The sequence below is a fragment of the Scyliorhinus canicula genome, chromosome 10 (assembly GCF_902713615.1).
Source record: "Scyliorhinus canicula chromosome 10, sScyCan1.1, whole genome shotgun sequence".
Classification (NCBI taxonomy): domain Eukaryota; kingdom Metazoa; phylum Chordata; class Chondrichthyes; order Carcharhiniformes; family Scyliorhinidae; genus Scyliorhinus; species Scyliorhinus canicula.
Genome location: NC_052155.1, coordinates 72,679,150 through 72,703,496, shown reverse-complemented (window position 1 = coordinate 72,703,496; position 24,347 = coordinate 72,679,150). Strand labels below are relative to the sequence as shown.

The 24,347-nt window shown below is 47.3% G+C and overlaps 1 protein-coding gene across 11 annotated transcripts in view; it reads right to left on the bottom strand.

Moving 5' to 3' along the window:
- dlgap1a (discs, large (Drosophila) homolog-associated protein 1a) overlaps positions 1-24,347 on the bottom strand; it is a 1,116,163-nt gene that overhangs the window by 753,959 nt on the left and 337,857 nt on the right. The window lies entirely within an intron of this gene.

Sequence of the window (24,347 nt, the reverse complement as noted above, 5' to 3'; positions counted from 1 at the left end):
GTCCCAGATGACCATAGGCTGCTTTCCCCTTAGAGGGGGAGAGCCGACTGGTGGCGATTTAACCTGAGGATCACCACACCTCAGGCAAGGGGCAAGGTAGAGAAGGCGGGGGCCTTCATGAATAACTTCAGCCAGTACGGGATTATGAAACCACGCTGCTGGCCTTGCTTTGCATCCCAAACCAGCTGTCTAGCCCACTGAGCTAAACCAGCCTCCACTAACACAACTAGATAGGCACACACAAGGGGATTGAAACTAATGGCCAGAAGAATGGGAAGGTTGCAAATTGGGCACGTTAAGCTCCTCATCTGAATGATTTGCCCTCATGTAGATGAAGATTTTGCACTGAGAACATTAATCATAAAAATGCCACCTATATCATTCAAGTATGTGCTTGACAGCCCTTTACAGGTACCAAGGTGGCGATTCTCCGGCCCGGCGCGGGGCTTAACTTCCGCCATGGCTGCTGGAATCGGCGGGCCCGCCAATTCTCCGGCCCAGATGGGCCGAGCGGCCGCACGGATACGACAGAGTCTGCTGCAACAGCATGTATGTCAATCTTATATTTATTAGAATGATAACAGGAGCAGGAGCAGACCATTCAGCCCCTCAAGTTTGCACTGCTATTCAATTAGATCATGGTTGATCTGAATCTCAATTTTATTTACCTGCCTCACCTTCATATCAATCCGTTGGTATCCTTAAATCTTTTAATCTCACTTTTGAAAGCTCCAATTGGACCCCAGCATCCAGAACATTTTGATGGAGACAGTTCCAAATTTACTGTACACTTTGCATTAAGTGCTTTCTGATTTTGAAATTATGCCCCTTGTCCCGAAATGTCCTCCAGAAGAGGTAGTTTTACTGGGTGGAATTTTTCCCAAAATGTACCATTTCCGGCGTGAAAATTGGTGCGATTCCCGCTGGCCCCAGAGCCGCGATCTGGATAACAATCTTTAGGGTATTTAAAAACATTTTTCGCACGTGATAAACGCTGTGCCTGAGATGCAAAGAATCTAATTCACCCACCCTGGGGATAATCTGAGCACTTCAATCAAAGGATCGCTGCATTTAAATAGCTCCACAGCACTCACTCTCATTCAAAGCAGGAGGATTGCAACTAAAATATCAACTCTCAGATTCTCAAAAGGGCCTCTCACTCGATTACCGGATGCTGTGGAGGAGAGGCGGGTCGCAATCTACCAGCATGTTGGCAAGAGGCCCCCCAGCAAGGTCACTAATCCTGCCTGGGACAGTGGCAGCCCTGGTCAGTTCAGTGCCAGCAGCCTGACCAAGAGGACGGTGATTCAATGCAAAAAAAAGATGAATGACCTCCTACGATCTGCAAGGGTAAATACCCCATGGGCGGAATTCTCCGTTCCCGCAGTGAAGTGCCGGCACCAACGGAGATCCGTGGTGGTTCACGGCGCGAACCCCTCACCAATTCCGGTACCGGTGAGGGGTTAGCACCGGCACCGCATTAACCACTCACAGATCGTGCAGAAAGCGGCAGGAGAATGGTTGGGTCCCGGATGAGTGTAGCGCCGCTGGCCACAGTCCGCAGCTGGCACGCCGGGTTTCTGACCGCTGGGACCACACGTGGCATGCACCGTCTGGAACTCGGCCCATTGGGGGCCGAGCATTGTGGTTGGGCTGGCCGATGGCGCGCAAAGGGCCTTGCGACTCCGCGGCATCCAATAATGGCGGTCTGTAAGGGGCGGAGCATCGCAAACCGGAGTCAAACCGGCGGCGACCCCAATTCCGGCATCGGAATCCATTCACCGCCCAATCACCGATCATGATTTTGGCGTCAGGCTATGGAGAATCCAGCCCCATGTCTCCCCTTGGCATTCAACACTTCTGTAACCCCCAAAATGTTATCTTGAATCCACATGGCACCACTTTGCAAGTTCCCAACACTTGATCACCTAGCAACATCTTCAAATCCCTGGCACTCTTCGTCAGATCCCCTTGACTGTTTAGGCACAGTGCCCGGTTGTCTTTGTCATCTGATGCTCTGGGCACCTAGCTCATAATATCCCCTTTTGTGTCCCTGCAAGAGAAGGTAGCCCATAACCGCCGAGAGAGAGAAAACGGGCAGTGAAGTGGCCAAAGTAAGGATCCTGACACTTCTTGAGGGGAGAGCCATGGTGATCGCAGGGGAGGACCAGGAATGGGTCTGCTCAGAGAGCGAGGATGGCCTGTGACACAGAAGTGAGAAGCCACTGCGCCTTCATCAGGTGAACAGTCACATGTGAGATATTTTTTGTTTAAACCCTCGACCAGGCCATGTACTTAAACCATGTCCCTTCATAGAATCATAGAATTTACAGTATAGAAGGAGGCCATTCAACCCATTGAGTCTGCACCAGCCCTTGGAGCACCCTACCTAAACCCACACCTCCACCCCATCCCCACAACCCAGTAGCCCAACCGAGGCCTTTTTCGACTATAAGGGGCAATTTAGCAAGACCAATCCACCTAACCTGCACATCTTTGGACTGTGGGAGGAAAGCGGAGCACACGGAGGAAACCCATTGATGCACTCGCAATTACTACAAAGACGGCAGTAGTGAATAATCGAGGCTTTATTGAGTAAAGATGTTGTGTCTCCTGTAGCTGGAACCAGAATGGCTGCAGCACCGGCGAGCACACACATTTATATGTCGCCTACTGGGCGAGCCAGCAGGCAGGGATTTACCCTCTAATATATGATTCTTACCGTACTACATATAATACAGCTAGTGGTGACTACCACACCCATGCAGACACGGGAAGAACGTGCCAACTCAACACTTGCAGGAACATCAAACGATGAGCCTCGTCCATCTATGATCGAAGCCCCACCCCCCTTCCACCCTCGACAATCTTGGAGAAGATCTCCGGGGAAGACACGGATGATGCATCAGAGCTATCACCCCCACTATCCACCACCGCTGAGGCACACACATTGGTGCGAGATCCGAGCAGGCAGGTCTCTGGGTCACTGTCTAGTGGGCACCACACAACCTCTGATGCACACCAGGTGGAGACAGGGACATCCCCATGACTGGACATTCAGAGGTCTTCTAGATCCCAAGTCACAGCTTTGTGCCTCTGGATATGTTTGTTCCTCAGCTGCTTGCGATGCAAAGGCAGAGCTGGGAATACTAGGCGTGATTGTCAGCGACATTCCTGTGACTGTAAGGATGAATGGAGGAGTTCCAAAGCCTTCAGGTGCAGGAGATGTTGCCGGCATTGTGTGGCACCCAGGCCAACACTGCAAGGGTGGCGCTGGTATACAAATATACCAAGACCTGACGGCAGAGTTGGCGAGAAGGCCAGCGATCTTTGGACGGGTGAAGGCAGCATTGTACGGCAGCAGAGTGAGATTCGGAGTAGTCTACCCAGTGATGCTGAGAGTGACTCACAATTTTAAGGACTTTTATTTTGAGACGGTAGAGGTGACAGAGGCGTTCATTTAGGCTGAAGGGCTGTGTCTGAGATGAGATTTAGGGTTCGGATTTGGTTGGTGGGGGACAGGGATTGTTTTTCACACTGAGGGTTCGCTGAGTTGATGGGGGAGGGGGAAGAACCCTCCCGCTACGGGTTGGACAGGGCAAATCGGTCGCTCAGGCCAAAGCCTAAAGCGAATGATCCACCAAGGATGGTCGTAGTCTGAGTAGGTTTTGAGCTGGGTGAAGCAAAGATGAGATGTGAAGTGGGAAGGCAAAAGAGAAAATGCTGGAAAATCTCAGTAGGTTTGACGGCATCTGTAAGGAGAGAAAAAAGCTAACGTTTCAAGTCCAGATGACCCTTTGTCAAAATAGGACGTACGATAGATACACAATGTTGTTGGTGTTGGAGAAATTTGGGATTGGGCCGAAGTTTGTGGCGTGGATGCAGCTGTTGTTTAGGTCAGAAGGGCAGCATGGTCAGCGGAGGCTTGGAGGCCTGAAGGGCCTGTTCCTGTGCTGTACTTTTCTTTGTACAAGGAGCTGATGGCAGGTGTGCGCATGAATATGAATTCATCCCTGTAGCCTGGGGTGACTCTTGAATATCCCAGAGATTTGAAACTGCCCAAAAATGAAGCTATCATGCATGCGTTCTGGAAACCAGGCACACATGTGCATGATCTTCATCTGGTGGTCACACACCAGCTGTACATTAAGGTAGTGGACCTTTCTGTTAATATGTCGGACTCTCGGATGCCACAGGGCGCCTCAAGCCACATGAGTGCCATTGATGGCTCCCTGCACCTGTGGCAGACCAGTGATGGAAATGATTCCCACAGCCCTCTCATCCTGGTCCAGGTTGAAATTGAAATAGCCCAAAGCACCTGGCACAGGTGCATCCGTGAAGTCACAGACGCATTTGTGTGCGGTGACTGCGAGATGTCACAAAGGTCACCCTTTGAGCCCTGGAATGATTCCGTGGTGTAAAGGTTGAGGGCTGCCATGGCCTTGAAGGCCACAGGGAGGGAGTGCCCTCTTCCTCCATAGGGCGCCAAGTTTGAAAGAATGTCATGCAGGTGGCGCACTGCCTCCCAACACATGTTGTCTAACATCTCCGTGAAGGACACCCAGGTCCTATAAACCCTCGGTCTTCTTTGTCATTGTCTTTGAGTCCCCTGTTCGGCCTGAACTGCAGCTGGTCCGTGAACCTGCCCTGCACTAATAGGTACCGTCCACAATCAGGCTGTGTCATGCCGAGACCTCATTGCTGTCATGTGTTTCTACTTAAGACTCCTGGGCAGCCACTGCATTATCTGTAAGTGTTCTGCAGCTGTATACCGGAAACTGTCCCCTTGTCTACTCTGGTGCCAGGTTCTCATCTCCTTCCTCCCTCTCTAAGGTTGTGAATCCTGGTTCCCGTTTTTAAAAAGCAATAGTAGTGATTCACGCCCATGTGACATCATGTTGGTGGGAAAGAAGATTCAGTGAGGTCTGAAGACTTGACAGTAACCTCCTAAGGTTATTGAAATGGATTCAAATTTATTCAAATCAGGTTCTCACCCTGATCTTGACCATATTTTATTGTTCTTTCCTTGGTGTTTGGGTCGGGCTCAGCCAAGTCTCCTTACGTAATCTTGGCTAAACCTATCAAAACCACATTCCTATTCACTCCTCCCAGCATGGTGGTCAGTTTGCCCTTTCACCCTACAATCCCTGTTCTTGTATACACAGGTACAAGAACTTATTACTTGTTGGTCAAGGTTCAAGGCTTCTCCATCACTGCATCCTGGATACCCACACTTTTCTGACTTGTGGTTACATACCCCTTCTCCCTGACTAGTGACCAACTTTGAAGTTTTACTCAAAGAGTGTCTACCTCCTGGAACAAAGTGTCCAGGTAACTCTCATTCTCCCTGATGTCCTACTCTAGCTACAGTTTGCACTTCAGTTCAACAATTCTGAGCCAAGGTTGCTCAAGCGACAAACACTTAGGGAGCGTTTCTCCAGCCTCATTGCGCTCTTGTGAAACGAGTCTGGTGAATAGCGGGAGAGGCCGAAAACAAGAACTGCGGCAGGCGACAAACAGTTTGTGTTGCAACAGGCCATCTCCCGGCGGCAAAATCGACATTTTCGGCGTCGCGTGGGGAGAAATCAATTATCACCACTTAAGCCCTATTTCCATGCAATTAACTAGAGCCATCCCATATCCAGCGGCCTCCCATCATTCTGCGGCCGCCCCAGCAAGTGGTCATACTGGCGTCGATTAGCACTCTCTTTTAAAAATGTTAACCTGGTGGAAGGGCTTCTGTGGGGAGCCGAGGAGGTGAGCAGCCATCTTTTCTCACAGGCAAAGAGCCGTTCCAGGGGCAAACCTTGTCCCTGCCCATCTGCCCCATTGACCCCCTATAACCCCCACAGACTGCTGCAGGCTCTGGCTGTGAGGCTGAAGACTATTGCTGATAGAGAATTGGCAATCATAGTTAAGTGAGCACTTCACACAACCCAAGTGGATTCCCATGGGTAGGCGGGCCATGAAGCACGTGGTAGTCATTGCCTAGAATCGAAATCACACCTTGATGCCTGGACAATGTGCCTGAACATTGCGGGTGGTAACATCCCAGACGCAGCACCCAACATCCGAACACCCATGAGATGGGACAGTGCTCCAGGGACATGTCCACGGCTGGAGGGTGGGTTAGTGCCAAGCGGAGAGGGCCAAGGGTTCGGAGGTCTGCCCGCATTGCGGAAGAAATTGACAGAGGCATCGCTCTGGTTATGCACAAGTGTGCTTATTGTGTGTAACAATTCACCACTCTCTCGATGGTGGCGACCCCTCCCACCCCCCTCACCCCCTATCTACATCCCACCCCGATCCCCAAACCCGGTGCCTTCAGTGATCCTTGATACCCTTTGACTTCCTAGCTCAACCGCTACATCTGGGTGTGTCCCCAGAATGAACAGCTGAGGTGGCGGCAGCCAGTTGCTCACCATGCCCTGTGGCCTTCAATGTCATTGGTGAGCGTCATCGGGGGGGGGGGGAGGGGGGGGGCGCTCTAGGGCTGGGGGCCCAGGCTCATCATTCGGAGGCACATATACAGCTCTGCCGCCCTGTTCTGTGTGCTGACTGTGAGGCACGGCCACACCAGAGGGGTACAACCCGGGGCAGCTGATGGCCACCATCCCCACTCCATGGGACGGGTCCGGGTTGGCATCCAGCGCCTGCTCGTCTCGCTGCTCATGGGGCCCTGGGGTTTACCTTGGGATGGAGAGGCAGCTGGTTTGAGCCCTGGCTGCCCCTGCATCACCTGGCTCTGCCAGCCCTGGTGGCTCCCCATGGTCTGTACCATCGTGTCAACACCCTCAGTGATTGGGCCATGCTCTGCAATGCCTTGGCAATGCCCACCTACCACTGGGACAAGTACCACAGCGCCTCAGCCATTCCCATCTGAGAGCGGGACATGTACCACAGAACCTCATCAAGGTCAGCTGGGTGACATCCCTCAGCGAGATTCTGCCTGGACCCTCAGCTGTGGATGTCACTAACTGCAACACCTTGGACACCTCCAGTAATGGTGCCGACATTGTGCACCAGATGTTGTGCACCAGATGTCCACTCTGGTCACCATCCTAGCAGTGTTGGCCTCCGTGCCACACATTGATGGTGACATCTCCTGCGCTGGTAGCCTCTGGGACCCCTCCAATCGGCTGTGAACCTGCTCGAGTTTCACTGACATCTCCCTCTGGATATCCAGGAAAGCCCCTTCCAAAAGCTTGGAATCAGGCTGGACCCAGCTGTGTTCGAGGATCCAGCAGCCCTCCGACTGCTGTCAAGCCTGGAGGTTCCTGCCTCCACCTGATGTGCATCATCAGCTGTGTGGAGCTCACCAGATTGTGCCCCAGAAGCCTAGCCACTAACATTTCCCACCAAAGTGCATGTATCTGCGCTGGTGGAGGGTGGAGGTGACAACTGTGATGCCTCGATTGTGTCTTCCTCGGAGCTCTCCTCTGAGGTGTTCTCCTGGGAATCAGGAGAGGGTGCCGCCCGGGATGGGCCGGCATCGTTGGCTGGAGGACCTGCGAGAGAATGGACATGTGGTCAGTAGGAGCGATGGGTCAATCAGCAAGGCAAAAACAACTCACATTTTACAGATCTTTTAGCTGGGGCCTGGTTGTTCCAAATCTCTGCGGCATCTGCCAGCCTCTGCTTTGGTGACCGCCCTGTTCTCAGCCACCGCAGTCACCTCCAGGGCCCACTCCTCGAAGGTGGTGGGGATTCTTACATCCGGCACCCCACTGACACTCTCCCGGCGATTGTGGGAGAGCTTTTCCTGAGGAGACACAGAGAGGGCACTATTAGCCACACACGTGGTTCATAGTGGTGGAAAGGGTGTGTGTGTGAAGGAAGAGATGGCATGGTTTGAAGGGAGAGGGGGTATGGACGCAGGGTTGGGAGCCTCATGGAGAATTTGGGGGTGGATGCCCATGTGGGGGCGGAATGTTTTATTTTGGAGGGGGGCGGGCATTGGTGTCTACTCACTCGTGCTGCCCGGTGTAGATCATCAACCTTTTTCCAGCACTGGAGGCCTTCCTCCTAGTCACACCCCTGGTGCTCACAGTTGCCCCCAAGGTAGCACTGGCTGTGCTATGGCTGACCACCTGGACCCTCGGGGGAGCAGGGCATCCCTCCTGGCCTCCACTGCATCTAGGAGCCTCCACAGATCTGTGTCCCCGAATCTTGGGGCTGTTCTCCTGGGCGCCATTGTTGAGGGCTGGCTGGGGTTGGCTGAGCAAGATCTGTTTCAGGGCTGCTCGACTTTGTTAGCGGGGGATTGGTGAGCGAGGTGCCAGCGAATTGGCTGTCGAACCTTCATTTGCCGCGAGAAGCCCGTGAGACCTCGTTGAGTGGACCAATTTACAATGAATAGCGTTGCCGCCCTCGCTGGGCCGAGCGCTGGGAAGCTCGCAGCAGTTCCAGCTTCCTTCCACACTTAGAAATCTTTCCGGAGAATCACGCCCTGAATGTAGATATAGCTGTCCAGGAGCACAATGCTCCCCATTGTTATGAGAGCGGTGTTTACAGAACCCCGAAATGTACCATGGAGTTCAACCAACCTCTCCCTTTAATGTATTGTTGCTTTTGAAGCACACACCTTGTTCTCCAGGTGTAGTATTACAATTATGGACACGTGAGTTTTTAAACACAAAATAATGTTTATTCCATGAATTCAACTTAACCTTTTAAATAAACATTGGATCACTTAACACCCGTTACTTCAAAGATAACCCTGAAAATAATACACTAAGTAATCCCTCAAAATGTTCCTTCAAACCTCCAAAAAACTTCACCTTTAACAACAGACATGAGGTTACATTCAATATACTTATAGTCTTTGGATTTTCTGACATCAACAGACTAGCTCTATGTTTTCTTCTTGCAGCTTTTTGCAAAACACACAAACATTCCCAGCTTTCTCCTCAAACCGGCTTTCTCCTTTCAAAACAGCTCACAGCAAACCAGCCAGGCACTTTACAGCTGCTCTCTCTCAAACTGAAACCAAAAGCAGAAGTGAGCTCAGCTCAGCTCCCCCCACCCTCTGACATCACTTCAGTAATATGAGCTGCTCCATTTCTTAAAGGTACATTGCTTAACCATCCATTTCTTAAAGGTACTCGCATGACACCATTAACTCCCATATGCTGCAGTTACAGAACACAACTTTATTTGAATCCTTTTTCAAATCTCTTTGTTCTTTTTACTATTAAAAACATATATATGTGATTCATTTTTCTAACAAAGATTGCATTGGTAAATAGCTAATGCCTCATCTTCAGAGTGCGTATGTGGTGATGTAATGCTTCAAAGTATATTTCAAATTTTGGAGAATTTACAGAGAAAGTTTACCTCAATTGGTGATTACATAGCTCTTTTTTCATCTCTTTATTTTTCTTTTATTCATTAGTGCAACACAATTCCGAGTAGGTATACCGGAATAGTCTGCTTGAATATATAAAAATATTTTAACAATTTTACATGACTGTCAGAGGTTGCCAGCAAGTGAAAGTTTGATATTTTTGGATGCTCTACTTTTAGCACTGAGGACGGCCAGAAGCTCCACTGGTAGGCAACTGACAGACTTTCTCAACCGGAAGGACTTCAACCACTGCACCTTTTATATTCACTTCACTGCAAATCCAATGATAATGCATCAAAATCATTTGCATAACAGAACATAGAGGCATGTAAGGAAACTATCACAAAAAAACGCCGACTGATTAATGATGCTCAGTTGGTTGTTTAGGTAAATGATTTTTACTCGCAGACTAATAACTGATTTGTCAGTTACTGAAGACAATTTCCATTGTGTGCAATTCATGCACATAAATAGTGAATTAAAGGGTTCTTATTTTTTATTCATTCACGGGATGTGGGGGCCGCTGGCTGGGCCAGCATTTATTGCCCATTCCCAATTGCCCTTCAACTGGGTGGCTTGCTCGGACATTTCAGGGGGACATTTAAGAGTCAACCACATTGCCGTGGATCTGGTGTCACATGTAGGTCAGACCAGGGAAGGATGGATTTGCTTCCCTGAAGGACAGGACTGAACCAGAGGGTTTTTACAACAATCGGCCATGGTTTCGTTTTCATCATTCGACTTATAAGTCCAGTGTCCTTTAAAAGGGGGAAGGGTGGAGCCGTGGTATTGTCAGGTGTCTAACCCCCCACAGAGGCAGGGTAATGCTCTGCAGACCCGGATTCAAATCCCACCATGGCAAATGTTAAAATTTGAATCTGAAAAAATTTGTGTAGCCCAGATCCCATAAACGGAAATTTGTCTGGAGTAACATGTTTGAACGTAATATTCCTCATCACAATCTGTTATCTGGGCGTATTTGGTATATTGATACTAAATTGCTTAGCGGAAGGAATAATAATAATATAATAATCTTTATTAGTGTCACAATTCAGCTTACTGCAAAGAAGTTATTGTGAAAATCCCCTGGTCTTCACACTCCGGCGCCTCTTCAGGTGCATTGAGGGAGAATTCGGAATGTCCAATTCACCCAAAAAGCACATCCTTTGGCACTGTGGGAGGAAACCGGAGCATCCGGAGGAAACCCACGCAGACACGGGGAGAACTTACAGACTCTGCACAGACAGTGACCCAGGCCGGGAATCGAACCCGGGTCTTTGGCGCTGTGAAGCTACAGCGCTAACCACTGTGTTACCATACCACCCTATTATCTCTTGTATGATGCAGTTCTTGTGTAATAATATTACAGATTTCCCTATTTTTTTCAGTGTCATTCTCCTCTTCTGAAGGGACATTGACTTATCCTGGGATACGAGATGGAATCTTGTCTGGAATGGCAGGACCATGTTCAGGACGGGTACCCGATTTCCTAACAGGGAAGCTTTGCTAAAGCTCTTTCCCATGCTCGGTTTCTATGCTCGGTTTGAGCAGGTAACCAACAACCCGCTATCGAGTGCCCCAGCAACCCATAATTCACCCATACCCACCATCACAGTTTCCGAAGTCAGATCGGCCTTCCTGAAAGTGAACCCACGGAAGGCGATGGGCCCGGACGGGATCCCTGGTCGTGCACTCAGAACCTGCGCGGACCAGCTGGCAGAGGTTTTCACAGACATCTTTAACCTATCCCTACTCCACTCCGAGGTCCCCACCTGCTTCAAGAAGACCACCATCATACCGGTACCAAAGAAGAACCAGGCAACGTGCCTCAATGACTACCGCCCGGTGGCCCTGACGTCAGTTGTAATGAAGTGCTTTGAGAGGCTGATCATGAAGCGCATCACCTCCATACTCCCGGAATGCCTTGACCCACTTCAATTCGCATACCGTCGCAACCGGTCCACATCAGATGCCATTTCCCTGGCCTTACACTCATCCCTAGAGCATCTCGAAAACAAGGACTCTTACATCAGACTGCTATTTATTGACTACAGCTCCGCCTTCAACACCATAATCCCAGCCAAGCTCATATCAAAGCTCCAAAACTTAGGACTTGGCTCTCCACTCTGCAACTGGATCCTTGACTTTCTGACCAACAGACCACAGTCAGTAAGAATGAACACCAACACCTCCTCCACAATAGTCCTCAACACCGGTGCCCCGCAAGGCTGCGTACTTAGCCCCCTACTCTACTCCCTGTACACACACGACTGCATGGCAAAACTTGGTTCCAACTCCATCTACAAGTTTGCTGACGATACGACCATAGTGGGCCGGATCTCGAACAACGACGAGTCTGAATACAGGAGGGAGATAGAGAACCTAGTGGAGTGGTGCAATGACAACAATCTCTCCCTTAATGCCAGCAAAACTAAAGAGCTGGTCATCGACTTCAGGAAGCATAGTACTGTACACACCCCTGTCAGCATCAACGGAGCTGAGGTAGAGATGGTGAGCAGCTTCAAATTCCTAGGGGTGCACATCACCAAAAATCTATCCTGGTCCACTCATGTCGACGCTATCACCAAGAAAGCACAACAGCGCCTTTACTTCCTCAGGAAACTAAGGAAATTTGGCATGTCCACATTAACCCTTACCAACTTTTACAGATGCACTATAGAGAGCATCCTCTCGGGCTGCATCACAGCCTGGTATGGCAACTGCTCGGCCCAGGACCGCAAGGAACTTCAGAGAGTCGTGAATACCGCCCAGTCCATCACACGAACCTGCCTCCCATCCATCGATTCCATCTACACCTCCCGCTGCCGGGGGAAAGCAGGCAGCATAATCAAGGATCCCTCCCACCCGGCTTACTCACTTTTCCAACTTCTTCCATCGGGCAGGAGATTCAGAAGTCTGAGAACACGGACGAACAGACTCAAAAACAGCTTCTTCCCCACTGTCACCAGACTCCTAAACGACCCTTTTATGGACTGTCCTCATTAATACTACACCCTGTCTGCTTCATCAGATGCCAATGCTTATGTAGTTACATTGTATATATTGTGTAGCCCTATTATGTATTCTCATGTACTTTCTTGAATTCTGTTCAATTCCCTTTCTTCCAATGTACTGAATGATCTGTTGAGCTGCTTGCAGAAAAATACTTTTCACTGTACCTCGGTACACGTGACAATAAACAAATCCAATCCAATCCAATCCAGAACAACGGCATTAACGTGGTTAGCAGAAGGTAGTCCTCCAGTGACAGGCACCCCATCAGCCACTAGCACTGCATGCCACGATTCACTGGAAAGGAGATCTTGTTCCAGGAGACTGCAGATGTCAGCACTTGCCTGAGGTAATGGGGTAGTGGTAGTGTCACTGAACAAGTAATTCAGAGACCCAGGGCAAGTTCTGGGGACCAGGGTTCAAATCCCCCTATGGCAGGTGATGAAATTTGAATTCAATAAAATCTGGACTTAAAAGTCCAATGATGACCATAAAACAATTGTCATAAAAACATTGGGTTCACTAATGCTCTTTAGGGAAGGAAATCCGCCATCCTTGGTCTGGGCCCACATGTGACTCCACATCCACAGCAATGTGGTTGACTCTTAAATGTCCTCAGGAGTTAACCCTTAGCACCTTCAGCTCCCTACAGGCTGAGTGCAGCTTTAATTCTCAGGGCTGTCAGCTGGTGCCGCAGGATAAACCCCAAGGAGATTGCATATCTCCAGGGCCTGCAAACAAGGTGCTTCAACCTTTCACCCACCGCCACCCACCCCCTGCCAAGGCGAACCTCACTGTCCAGATGTGCACCGCCAGTTGCAATGAGTGAACATTTTTCCCTCCGAAAAGGTTGCCCAGTGGGCTGAAGTGTGAGGGAGGGGATACCCAGACTGATGGGTAGCTCCAAATCAATGTGGTTGAGGGCAGATGCAAAGGACAGCTCTGATCTGGAAATGGGAGGGCACTTGAGCTGTGAGTGTGCGATCGCTGCAGGCAATATTCCTGGACTGGCCGTTCCCAGGTCAGGATGGTCAATGGATCGGGGGTTGTTAATGATCAGTAGCTGGAATGTATCATGGAGTTCAACCAACCTCTCCCTTTAACTCTCTCTCTTTCTATGTCCAGTTCTTCACATGATACACCCTAATCACTGCATTGGAGGAGGAGGAGAAACTCCAGCAGCAATGTGCAGCGATACTGATGATGGAGCCTCCAGACCAAGACCAGGAGGCTTCAAGTCAGGATCAGCAGCCAGAGGCCGGAAGGAATGTAAAGGCAATGGAAACACTCCAGAGTACACTGCACATGGTTCTCCTTCATGGAGCTTTCCAATAAAAGACTCCGGCTCACGAAGGAGATGGTGCGTCACCTTTGTCACGTCCTCATGGACTTGATGCCACATGATGCTGGAGGACACTCAATACCTGTGGCCACCTTGAATTTCTTTGTCTCTGGATCATTCCAGGTCTCCACCAGGGACCTGAGTGGCATTTTGCAGGCATCCGTCCATAAGTGTATCCCTGAGTTCATGGATGCGCTTTAAGCAAGGGCCAGTGACTACCTTCATTTCGACCAGACCAAACAGGATGAGAGATTTAGGGGGTTCGGACAGATTGCGGGTTTGCCACAGGTGCAGGAGGCAATTGGCTGCACTCATGTGGCTCTCCGCATCCAAGGCACCAGGGAGTCCCCTCCATGAACAGGAAGGGGTTCCACTTCCTAAATGTGCAGCTGGTCTGCGACTGCAAGGTGCGAAGAATGCAGGTATGTGCCCACTTCCCAGGGAGTGTACGTGACAACTTTCTATTTGGCCAGTCCCAGATCTCTGGACTTTTCAAGGGACACCCCAGGCTACTGGATGGCTCCTCGGTGACAAGGACTATCCCACAGGTTGTAGCTGATGACGCCAGTGCGGAGGCCACAGAACACTGCAGAGAACCAATACAACAAGACACACAATGCTACTCGGTCAATGATGGAACGGTGCATCGGGCTTCTGAAGGTGCTTTTGTACTGCCGAGACAGGTATGGTGGAGCCCTGCATTATGACCCCAAAGTGTGTCCCACAAGGCCCTCCACAACCTTGCTCTGCAACGGGGTGAGTTGCCGGATGAGGACCTGGAGGAGCGGCATGTGTCCTTGGATGAGGAGGAAGAGCTGCAGGGCACCGAGGAGGAGGTCGCTGAGGAGTTAGAGGATGGAGGTCAGGTGGGGGCCAGAGTGCACATGGGCAGAAGCGCCAGAGACACTCTCATGGCCTCATGAATCATTGAGCAGGACTAGTCGATTGAACAACTGGGTGTCTCCTTGGGGCGTCCTCACCCATATGTGACCAGGGAGTAAAGTGTATGGGGAGGAGGGTGACCACTCACTGTTCAGGGAGATAGATATGGGGAGTTCATGAATGCCTGTTGACCAGTCAATGCAGGAAGGTGATGATGACTCGTAGTGAGGAAAGGCCTGTGAACCTCCTCCGAGATCCTGCTAATGTCTGACTCCTGTCTGTCTGATGCCAGCTCACTGATTCCCTGGCTCATGTCAGAGTGAGGATGAACACATGTATTCTTCCATCCTTATGCTTTGGGGTGAGGAGCTAGGACACCCTGCATCATGACTGAGTTCAGTCACTGTGAATTAAACAGTTACACTGAGAAGACTCATCGATTGGAGGGCATGACTGCCCTGTCAGACCAGATGTGACCCGATGGCTAGCAACACCATTCCATTTAGAAGGAACTTAAGTTTGAGAAGCCTTAAAGTGGTGAGATTCAATAATATTTAATGGAGTGACAGATCAAAATTTGACAGGTGACAGTGCTCCAGATCTTATAATGCCTAACTTCACCCATGCCCATGCTATGCACCTACAGTCTCTTAACCTAATGTTCCCTCCCAGGATTCCCAGGATGCATATCTGCAGTGAAGGTGGTATATTGGCTACCATGCCCTAATACCTTAGATGCACTTAGCGGCGTCCTCTGGAGGGCAAATATCTAGAGGGCCCTGGCCTGCTTTCAGGTGTCATTGATGTTGTAGTGCCACCCTACAAATCCCGCTATTTTTTAGCAAATCTGCATATTAGAGCGAGACAGCTAGTCTCACTTTAACTCGTAGGGCTATCCCAAAGGATTGGAGGCCCTCAGCTGCATGCCCTTTGGGCAGGGTGGTGCCCTGGTACTGCTGGTGCCACCTAGGTGCCAGCCTGACACTGCCAAGGTGCCCAGGTGGCACTGCCAGTTGGCATGGGCACTTTGATCCAATAACCATGGTTTCAGTTAAAGGAATGATCAGGCATAACTATTTCTGCAGAGTTTATTATAATACATACTTCTTCAAGGTCACCTCTCCAATGCTTCCTTTCCAGTCTTTCCTCATAGCTCAAGTGGCTGTCATTAACTCTTCTCTGCATTGCTTGGTCATCAGAACTGGATGAAATTTGATCACAAACGTCCTCGGGCAGGTATTGTACAGCTTTGGTCATGCATATCAACAACAGCTTGAATTTATGTAGTGTCTTTAATGTCGCAATTCATCCTAAGATGCACTACAGGTGTGATGATCAAATAAAATCTAACATCGAACCACATAAGCTATTTGGACAGATGATCAGAAAATTAGTCAAAGAGGTAGATTTTTAAAAAAACACCTTAGAAGAAGAGAGAGTGTTTAAGAAGAGATTTCCAGAGGGGCCTAAGCTACTGAAGGTATGGCTATTAATGGTGGAGCGCTTAAATTGAGGATACACAAGAGGCCAGGGTTGGAGGAATGTAGTGATCGTGGGGAGTTGAATGAGGGGAGGAAGTCACAAAGACAGGATGGGATGAGACCATGGAGGGATTTGGAAACCAGGATGAGAATTTTAAAATGGGGGCCTTGCCAGACTAAGAGCCAATATTGCCAATATGTTGAATTGGCTGAACATGTTCAGCGTCAAAACTGTTGAGACTCCTCGGTCTCTTTCAACTTCAACACCATAATACTGCTTCATCTGTTCATTGATATTAACCATGAGTAACATCAGCCATTAATAAAACAGGATATAGTACACCAGCTTCACAAAGCACAACCTTCAGCTTCGATAAAATGTATTTTTAATCCATTTATGGGACTTGGGCGTTGCAGGCTGTGCCAGCACTTATTGCCCATCCCTAATTGCCCTTCAAGGGGCAGTTAAGAGTCAACCGCATTACTGTGGGTCTGGCGTCACATGTAGGCCAGACCAGGTGAGGATGGCAGATTTCCTTCCCTAAAAGACCGTATTCGTTCATTTGAAAAAACGTCTAATCATATAATAAAAGAATGCACAGCTTTTGAACTTTAGCTTCAGTCAATAACTCATTTTGATTCTTGATTGCAAACAGAGGCCTGGATTTTCCCACTGCATCGTGACAGGATGATGTGGCGGGCCAGCCAAAAGTCCACTGACTTTTGGCGGGGCCGGAAGATCAGGCCTACAGTCTCTGGGCAAATAGAACATAGAACAGTACAGCACAGAACAGGCCCTTCGGCCCTCAATGTTGTGCCGAGCCATGATCACCCTACTCAAACCCACGTATCCACCCTATACCTGTAACCCAACAACCCCCCCCTTAACCTTACTTTTATTAGGACACTACGGGCAATTTAGCATGGCCAGTCCACCTAACCCGCACATCTTTGGACTGTGGGAGGAAACCGGAGCACCCGGAGGAAACCCACGCACACAGGGGGAGGACGTGCAGACTCCACACAGATGAAAAGTTTATTAGTCTAACTAAGTGCTTAACTATTTAAACAGTTTGCCAACATTGGGATATTAAAACATCACATTGATAATCATAAGGCATCTTCTAATTTAAGTTCTATCTTTCTCAATGAAGAAGGACTATTTTATATATTGTAATCCGTTAGATTCTGCACCTGTCATCATTTATAATCCAAAATTGAAAGTGGCGTGATGAGAAAAGAGAAGTCTCTGTCATGAAATACATTCAAGATTTTGGATGCAAATTAGGTGCTTTGATGTGAAGAGACAAATACACTATTTATACCAAAGGAAGATGCTGAATGAATCCTGAATTACACAACACAATAGCTAAAATAGCATTCTATCCAGCGAAAGGGAAGCCATAATAAATTATATCAGTAAAGTATGTTGCTAGATGGACAGCAAGGCTTTCAATTGATATACGGACCCCTTGAACTGACAAGCAAGTCAAGCATTTCAGAGTGATGAAATAACAGCAGACAACCTGTCAACAAAAGATTTTGCAGGTCTTTGTGAAATATTTTCAGCATCAGTAGATCTTTTATTGTTCCAAACAACTTGATAATCAATGAAATTCCATTAAAATCCATGAAGTAAATATTGCAAAAGTCTTTAATTTAAAAAAAAGAGTTGCAGTAGCCATAATGGCAAACCCAGAAACCCACCAAATGTTGGCTTGGGGAACAAAACAAAAATAATCGGTATTATCTATTGACATATTGTTATTTATAACCCATTTTGTAAGATTATTAGGCTACTCACGAGAATACTAATTGTTAAAAAACTGTTATTCGAAACAAACATCTATCTTCCTAAGGAACTTCTCTTGGTTGTATAGTAAATATGGAAAAATGGAGAAGAAGGGCAAGTATAGAAAAAGATGGAGGGACCATGGGAAATTATTTCAAGTTATAAATGAGCTTACTTGTTGTAACTCAAAGCTAAGATCTTGAGGCAGTCTAGATTCCAATACCTGCAGGACAGGCATAATAATAATAGCTTATTGTCACAAGTCGGCTTCAATGAAGCCGCTAGTCGCCACATTCCGGCGCCTGTTCGGCGAGGCCGGTACAGGAATTGAACCCGCGTTGCTGGCATTGTTCAGCATTGCAAGTCAGCTATTTAGCCCACTGTGTTAAACCAGCCCAGGATTAGGATTTTCAAAGGGACAACAGGGACTGAGTTCTGAAAGTGCTCATTGCTAACCAATGATCCCATAAGCTCCTTCGGGAATTTGTTAATGGGCCAGCGCAGAGCAGAATTGAATTTTGGAAAGTTTTACAAGTCCGAATGGTAACCCCCAGGATGTTCACAGTGGAGGATTCAGGTGATGGTAATGCCGTTAAATCTTGGTTAGATTCTCTCTTGTTGGAAATATCATTGCCTGGCACTTTTGTGGCACAAATGTTACTTGCCACTTATCATCCAAGCCGGTATATTGCCCAGGTCTTGCTGCATATGCATGTGAGCTGACTCACTGAAGAGCCGGAAATAGTGCTAAACATTATACAATCATCAGTGAACATCCCAGTTATGTCTCTGCTAAAATCCTGGACAGTAAGATTCTAGAATGGAACCCTGGCTCAAAAGACAATGGGCTGGATTCTCCGACTGCCGATGTCGAAATCGCTTCCGGCGATTGGCCGAAGAACCCATTCTGACACCGGAATCAGGGGCAATGCCGTTTTTCTGATGCTCTGCCCCCACAAAACTGGCATACTCGAGGAGCACGCCACACGCCGTCGGGACGGCCTCAGGACATAACCTGAGGCCCTCCCCCAACGCTCCGCCCCAGATGGCCCAAGTCCCTGATGGCATGGGGCGCGTGTGCTTTCACTTTTCGGGGACCTTGCGTTGAGGGGAGCGCCGTTCTGCTGGCAGCGGGGGCTTCGGCGGGGGATTCGGGAGCTCGTGGGGGTTGGTCCAGGGGTGGTGAGGGAGGTTACAGGGGGGTAGTTTTTGGCAGGCCGGGTCCACGCGATGCCGGCGCCTTGTTTTATGGTGCAGCCACCACAGGCTGCCGCCATGCACATGCACTGCCAGGGATCTGGCCATCCTGTATCGGCAGGTAAAGACGGGGGTTTTACATGGCGCGGCTGCTAGCCCCTCGCCAGGTTGAGCATCGGTGCGGGTGCGGCCCTGGCCTTTTGTAAGACCAGACGTATCCTGCGGACATAGCAGCAGAATCGGCGAATCCAGCCCTAAGCGCTGACACCAGCGTAGTGGACTTTCACGAAAGGAAACTCAGTGCCAGCCCATCACCGATTCCGGAACTCGTGAGGGGCGAGCATGGGCGGCGAGTGAAAGTCCCGTGGAGCGCGCCGAAAATGGCTGCAGAACAGCTAGGTTCTGGGCAGCGCATGCACATGGCTGGCGACCTGCCCCGGTCATGCCGTACAATATGGTGCCAGCCATGCGTGAACCCAACCCGCCAACCACGACCCCACAGCCCACCCGTTGGCCACCCCTACCAGTTCCCCCAGCCTTAACAGAAGCCCCCCCCCGGCCAGCGGCATGAAAGCCGGCCGAGTGTGGCGGCGCACGACACTATCCACAGCCTGCATGCCGGGTTCCCGGATGGTTGGTACCACACGTGTCCCTCACAGTCGTGAAATTGGCCCATCGGGTTGGAGTATAGTAGTGGGCCAGCCGTGACGCGCCAACGGGGCTGAAACGGCGCGTGACGCACATCATGATGATGCCATTTTGGAGGGGGTGGAGCATGGTGGACCGGCGTGGGAATCCATTCTCCGCCTTATTGGTGATCACGATTTTGACATTGGGCTATGGAGAATTCCGCCCAATAACTTATATTTTTTCCATAAAATGTGGAGGAACAGAGTTACAGGACCTCTAATTAATTTTAACAAGATTTTTTTAATCAAAAATGAAAATTTGAGTTATGATACAATATGCTTTTATATTCCCCTGATTTTAACAATTACACACCGGTTTTAGGATTAACATGGATTAGAAAGTGCATCTTAATCTACACTGGTCTCATTAACACAAAGTCCCTTTTAAGCACACAAGATGACTGTGGACAAACACACGCCCCACTCTGAACCCCAAGTGAAGGTTTGTGGATGTTTTCCCAGAATCCCCCCTCAGATGATTGACATATGAGAGTTTCCAAACACCACTCCCAAAAACACACTTGAAATCTGCTCTCATAAGTATTCTTTGCCTTACCGGTTTGCCTTCCAAATTCCAGACCAGGTTTTCTAAAGGACATTCTTGAAACAAAGCTTCGACGCCACTTTTAAAAGTGAATCCAGTCCAGGATTTTATACCAACTACGTTAGGATTTTTTTAATGTCCTGACTACTGTGGAAACTGCTCACAATTGTTTTTAACTGTTGATTCCCAGACTGTATTAAAATTACATCAAATATTTCATCTATCTTTGAAGTCTGCTGTCCCATTTTAAATCTAATTACTGCAATTGTCTCTTTAACTCAGAACCCTTTGATTACTTTTCCTTGAATTCTTCTAAACAATACCTTGGGCTCAGATCTCTGAATTCCAGCCATCTTGAACATTCTTTCTGTCCCAATTCCCTTGTCCTGCCCAGTTTCTCCTGGCACATTTGAGAACCGTTCACTCCCCAGTTTCCTTTTTTTAATTTGTTCACGGGATGTGGGCAATAATTGCCCAACCTGAGGGCATTTAAGAATCAGCCACATTGCTTGGATCTGGAGTCACGTATAGGCCAGGATGACAGATTTCCATCCCGAGAGGACATTAGTGAACCAAATTGTTTTTTACAACAATGACAACGGTTTCATCATCAGACTTTTTATTCCAGATTTTTATTGAATTTAAATTTATTACCTGCCATGGTGGGATTCAAACGCTGTCTCCAGGGCATTATTATCCTTGGTCTCCAGATTACTAATCCAGTGACAATGCTACTACACCATTGCCTCCCCTGTCTCCAACTGCAATCATATTAGTTAACCTAAAACTTATAAACTTCTCGACATTACAGTTGCTAAACAATATCCACATGCTAATGCCTTTTATTCATTCTTCATGTCAAAGCCCTCTCTAAGCACGATAGAAACATAGTTAGAACTTAACCAACCCGCACAGATATAAACACTTTTTTCCAACATGAATCTAACTAAAGGTTTTACCTTTCTAGTCACAAAAATATTAAATTAAACCCACTTAAAACTAATATTTACCAATACAAATCCCTTAAAATTATCTTCATTTTCCTAACAGCTAACAATGTTCATTGATGAAATAGTTAAAGCTGGTTGTGCCTTGATCATTATACTGTGGAAATCCTGCTGCAATATGCTGGACTAAAATGTTGAGTTCGATTAGCCCCAACCATCTTATTTTGTGCTACATATGACTCCAATATTTATCAAAAGCAACTGTGGGCATCCTACTGAACATTAAGGAATGCCACAAAGCAACTTTTCCAATCCAAAGACACAAACTTTTGGCATAACTCTCTATTTTTTATTCCTTGATCAATTTTTATCCATCCTGTTACTGCTCCTTTGAACCCATGGGCTTCAATTTTGTGAGCAAGCCTAATAGATAGAACTTGATGAGACACCTTTGAAACTTCATATACACAATATCAACTGCCCTCATCTACCCTCATTGCTATCTCATTAAAAAAATCAATCACGTTCGCTAAACATGACCTGCCTGAACAAATCCACATTAGTTTTCCTTTATTAACCCTTGCCAATCGGTTGTTAAATGTCTCCTGGATTATCATTACTAAAAGCTTCCCCCCTCTGACCTGTTATCATTAGGTTTATCCTTCACTTTTATGAAGAAGAATGCAATATTTGCAATCCATTGACACCACCTCTTTATCTACGGCAATTTAGAATATTGTGACCTCTACAATTTCCACCGTTATTCCCTCAGCAGCCTGGATAAGGATTGGGATGAGTGACAACCGAGGATGGATGAGTGAGGTGGTGATAAAGTGCACATACAGTGAAGACTAAGTGTTGCTGACAGTTGAGGAGTGTGAGAAGTGCTGTGATGGAGAATGCTCAGCAAGACTGAGTGAATGGGATGAAAATGTATCAGGTCATTAGGCTGTTTTCTTCATGTATACAATGATTTAACCTTTCCTCCTCCTTCTCTTCACTGCCCCAACTGTAAGTCCAATGTGACATCATTCAGTCTGAGTGTTGCCCTTGCCCTATGTGCCATCCATTCCAGAACACCTCCAATTTTCATTAGTGAACTATCCATAACTGCTAAACAGCTCCTTCATCGCTGATGTACTTTGGCAGTACTTTTTAAACTGCAACTTCCATTGTCCGTTAGGACAAGACCAGTAGGTACAAGGAAACACCTTCAATTCATAGATCCCCCTACCACCCACATGTCTCAAATCATCCTAGCCAGGAAATATATCACTGTCCCTTTATTACCACAGGATCAAAATCCTGAAACTCTACCACATGAATGGCAAAGGTTCAGGAAAGGGGGCACCATCATCGCCTCAGAGCGTCAATGAGTTGGCAATCCGAGAATCAATTTGAAAAGGTTTCATAGTCACAAAATCTCACCTGGTTGCAGATTTGACATCGATCTGTGACTTTATGATTACCTATTTGATTTGGATTGGTTAAAGTTGAATAGCGAATAGTTAAATTTCAATGCTGACATCGTGCTGTGCTTTCTTTCTGTAAAGGACATTTTGTATTCTTCTCATGCTAGAATTACTGTACAGAAATCCATAAAGCTAGACGATTCATATTAATTTGCATAACTCCCTGGATAAATTTAAATAATGTCACATGTCTACCATGTAAATTTGTTGCAGATGATTTATGTTTCCAGATCACATGTTTGTGTTTTTTTCTCAGGAGAGTTCAACAAAACAAAGATTAATTGAAAGTGTGGTTTATATTTCACTAGGACCTATGGGACAATATTTCCTTTCAAATTAATGTTCTCTGTATCCAAGTTCTATAGACATTTTATATATTACAGTGGTAACACAAATGTTACAATGTTGTGTATGAACTCTTGAATGCAGTTTCAGCAGCTCATTGTAATGCTACTTCGCTGTCCGCTGAATGGGAAGGGTTCATTTTCAACTTGAGCTATTAGTAGTGTTTATGTATGTCTGTCTCAGTGAACACTGAAAAAGTCTTACTAACAAAACTGAAAACAAACATTACTGTATAGCCAACACAAACTTTAACTAGATAGATTCAACCTGGGGATCTAATTTTCTATTCAACTAAGCAAACACCTGTAAATCTTGTCCATCTTGTACAGTCACAGATACACAGATATTCTTGTTTCACTGCAGTGTCACTTGAGCGAATTAACTCAACAAATCACTCTAATCACATTTAGCTACTGTCAGGTTACTTTCCAAGCTAAGTTCATTTGATTAATTATTTGTGGCTGGTTCACTGCAGATCACGTTTTGTGCAGGGAAGTTGGTTCCTGGGATCAGTTACCTCCCCCCTACCATTCCCAGCTTGCTACCTACCCCCTTCTCCACGAAGTTGCAGTTGCCCACCCACAGTACAAGTATATCCCTGGCACCGGAATTGGGGAAGGACTCAGAGGGTCATGCAGGCGAATGTTCTCCTCCACACGAACAGTGCCCCTAGAGGTTTTCGCCATGAACTTCTGGTCCAAAGCCATTTCAGAGTAGGCAAAAATGCCATGAGGACCCAGTAAGCAGGTCAAGTTTCCAGGGATCAAGCCCACCCATCCCTCAGCTCCATCATTCTCCAGAATATATTCAAATGTTTAGCTCATTTGTATATTCTTCTTCAATGTAATTTCCCAGTAATATTTTTCAGAGTTTTATTATCTGTTTAGTGAAAAGGTTCTGTTTGATTTGACCTTTCTTGCCTATTACTTGCTAATTTCTCATTTCTAATTTTGTATCCAGGTGTTTAAATCCCTCAATGTACCAAATCATTTGGATCCATTTTGTTAAAACTCTTCATTAAGCTCACTTCAAAGATACCTATTTTCCAAATAAACAAGCTCAGATCATTTAATATCACTTAATGTTCCTAAATTATTCTGTTAAATAGAAGAAATGACATTTGGAATGCCTTTCCAAACTCAAATAATGGTGCACGTCTTTTAGAATTTTAATTTCTCTTGAATTTTGTCTTGGACAATTACAAATCAAAATCATTAGTTATTAAATGTTTAGAATACATTGCAAAATACACAGATTAAACAATGCAACATTTCAAATGTTGTATTTACCAGAGACAA